This window comes from Austrofundulus limnaeus, unplaced genomic scaffold (assembly GCF_001266775.1).
Source record: "Austrofundulus limnaeus strain Quisiro unplaced genomic scaffold, Austrofundulus_limnaeus-1.0 Scaffold816, whole genome shotgun sequence".
Classification (NCBI taxonomy): Eukaryota; Metazoa; Chordata; class Actinopteri; order Cyprinodontiformes; family Rivulidae; genus Austrofundulus; species Austrofundulus limnaeus.
The window spans coordinates 156,663-160,193 of NW_013953218.1; the positions used below are offsets into that span (position 1 = coordinate 156,663).

The 3,531-nt window shown below is 42.1% G+C and overlaps 1 long non-coding RNA gene across 1 annotated transcript; it reads left to right on the forward strand.

The window, feature by feature from the left end:
* Positions 1 to 1,078: 1,078 nt before the first annotated feature.
* LOC106532701 (uncharacterized) lies at positions 1,079 to 1,851 on the forward strand. The gene is made up of 2 exons (XR_001312126.1): positions 1,079 to 1,258; positions 1,606 to 1,851. It is a non-coding gene; the product is annotated as an uncharacterized LOC106532701 (long non-coding RNA).
* Positions 1,852 to 3,531: the final 1,680 nt, after the last annotated feature.

The following is a 3,531-nucleotide window of genomic DNA, read 5'->3' on the forward strand; positions in this document are numbered from 1 at the left end:
CCCATCAGACGCTCAGCGTCTCTTAGGGTCTATGGAGCAGTGGACTGACCTTGGCTGGCTCGGACGCTCAGATTCTGCATGATGATTGGATGATCTGTCTGAGGCTGAATCCCTTTTTGATTGACAGCGAAATGAGTGAATCAGCAATTTTTTGGTGTAAACATCTGTGGGAGCATTTTTTAGTTTCATTCTGTTCTGAGTTGAACCGGAGATTTTATTAATCCTTTTAGCAGCATTTTCTTTGTTAAAAACGACTAGCGACAAATCGAGCTTCTATTTCAGGTAGTTGTTTTGTAGCTGCTTGTGTTTGRAGACAGACGTCTATCACTCTTTCTGACTTCTATTGCAGTTTCTGTCCAGCAGGTGCTGCTGAGCCACTTCCCCATCACAAAGCACTCACAGGCAGACATACTTCACACTAGCCTCATGCAGCAARCTGCACATAATGGTAGACAGTGTGAATGTTGTGGACCGGATTTTGGTGAAGCCATTTGATAGTCTTCCTTATGAAGAAAAACAGAGTTAAACAGCAGGGCTGATCAACTCCTCAGATTAATTTGGTGCAAAAGGTGGGGAAAAGTAACAGGTCTTTTCAGCTGTCCTGGTATAACAAAGTGAGCTGTCTGACTGAAAGTGCTGTAAAATGATCTGTGACAGGGTCACAGATCTTTATTTTTTTTTTAAAAAGGAACGGAAGGTAGAATTTACATATAAATAAACAAACACTTTTATGATTTATGAGCTTACCCTTCTTGAAAGACCAGCATCCGCCACTGATTGAAGTACTCCATTCCTTTAAACTGGTTCTAAATTTAGGTTTAACAAAAATCTCTATTCCCTTGAGACTGTAACAACTCCCTCTTTTAACAAAATGTAATTGGATGTGTAGCAGAATGGGTGTTACCTGGTACCTGAGCAGGTAAATTGGTTGGCCAATCACCAGAAGGGGGTGCCCTACTTAAGTGAGCCAGTTTCCTTACTGTGACCTTTCACTGAACTTCCGGGTTACCAGTGCCACGGCATGACACTGGTTTAATTGACTTACTCTGTTGGAGTACAGTTTTCTAAGAANGGCATGACACTGGTTTAATTGACTTACTCTGTTGGAGTACAGTTTTCTAAGAAAGCGAAGGAGAAGTTTGCAGCCGGACTGTTTATTTATGAACTTATTGGCTTGTTGAGGAAAAAGTTTGTCTGCTCAACGTAGGACACAAGTGCCTCCTCCTCCTCCTGACGACGGGGCTTCCATGCAACAAGGGTGAGGTTGTCTTCCTCCCCTCACACCTGTTTAATTGGTAGCGTGGAAAGAGCCCAGTCTACGGACACCTGCTGTTTTGCTTACTTGTTTTAGTTTCTTTCTCTATTATTAAATTCACTCACCTGGTCCTTGCATCTGGCTTCTTGACGCTCAACTGGGTCCCCAAGTTTCCTTGTTCAACAGCGTTTTCGCCTCTGAATCTAATGCAAGCTGATTTTGAGACCAGGCCCTTTTAGTTCTTTTTTTCTTGTTTGTTTACTTATTTATTGGGAGGCCTGTTTAATTTCATTGGTATTATTATTTTCCTTTGTCATTATTTTCGTTTATTTTGTTCTTTTTTGTTGCAGGCTGAGAGCTGACTGGGGCGGTCTTGTGTTCGGTGGTGGTTCCCTTGGTGTGACGGGCCCTGTTCACTCCTTGTATTGTGGAGCACTGTTTGGGTGATTTGGTTTGTGCGTCTGTGTGTTTATTTGTCTTTTTTTTTTGACCGTCACTAGGACGCCTCAGCCTGAACGAAGTTATCACTGTAAATTATTTTTTAACTTGCCTCAGATGTGTTTTAACAATTGTAATAAATTCATATTTTAACTTTGGAACACAGTCTCTGTAATCTGTAGAAAGAGCCTAAGTGCCTTGTTTTGAGTTTTATTCTTGGGGTGGAAGTCCCAGGTGGCGTTGTTGAACCTTAAAAACTTTTCTAAAACTCTCCAAGTTGCCACAAACGTTTGAAGGTAATGTGTTTTTATGAGCCCTATACATAACTGATAAAATACCATAATCAACCAAATCATAGAACTTCAATAACTTCAACTGATGAAACAATGTATTTGATGAGTGATAGCAGTGGTGGGCACTAGTCTCCCAAAGTGCAAATGTGATAATTGTGGACCTAAATTTCTCCTTTGCACTTTTAGGGGTTTTACTAATTTCATAAAATGATGTGTGGATTTGCTCTAAATTAAATTTTGAGTAACACTAATCACAAATAATGTTTCACACTCAAACATCAATTTTGTCTAAAGTCACATCTAGTCTCACTGCATTTTGTAGCCACATAATTCATTAAAACTTCATAATTTTCTTGAACAATGAAGGGGAAAACCGTCTCTACTTAACACAATGGACCTTCACTGTGAGGAAACAGCAACCCCACAGTCCACATGTCGTTCACAGAGCTTTATACTCTGACTTCTGACCCTTCTCAGTGACGGTTTTCACTTAGTAGAGACTGTAGTGTTCCCACAATTTTTTGAATGGCAGGAAGCAGTTAGAACTTCTTCACTGGGTGACAATCCACCTGTGGTTCTGATCTACAGAACCACACTCAGCTGTGCAGTTTGTACTTCCTCTCCGAGGGACTCCACAGCAATAAATATTAAATATTAGTAAAGAACAGTTTAAAATTATATCTGCGTGTTTTCCTACTGAAGCCCTACTATAAACATGAGAAAATGACCTAGAAGCAGCAGAACTAGCAATCCATAACTATTTTTTGTTTTACAACCATGATTTAAAAGTCTGTTTCTACGAATTACCTCCCCATTCTGCGCCGATTTGTGCCAATCTGTCAAAGAAAAATAATTTTACCACTAGATGGTGTGACGCTCCTGCTATGTGTTAATTATCACTTGCAGGTGTGTCCTGTTACCTGATTACCTTCCAGGTCTGTCGGAGGCGGAGTCAGAGCGGTCTTAAGCAGCCAGCAGCGCAGGTGTGAGCAGAGGCACACAGACACACAGACAGACACTTTGACAGACAGACTTTGTCGCAGACGTTGGCAAAAGTGAAAGAGGAGCTGCTGAGGAGGAACAGCTGAGCAGCAGAGTCAGCAGCTGAAGCGCAGCAGCTTGGTAGGCAGCGCGAAGGTGCAGCCGAAGGAGCAGTGGGGAACCAAGTCGTGATTGCTGGTGTGAGGAAAGGCATCAGGTATGCTGGGATCCGAAGACGTCAAAGAGCGAGATCCAACGGAGGTGTGGAGCATGTTGGCGATCTTCATAAGGACCAAAGCGGCCTACGAGGACGGCTTGGTGGCGCAAAAGGCTAGGGCTGACTAAAGTTGATGCACGGACCGGGACGAGAACGATAGCTTTCTTCTGGAAGGAGACGACTCCGAGAGAGGACATTAAATAGTGGACAGGAAGGTCTACCGGGAGCACGACACACACACACACACATATATGTGTGTGTGTGTAATGCTATATATATGTGTGTGTGTGTACATATATATATATACATGTATACAGTACATGTACACATACGTACACATACATATA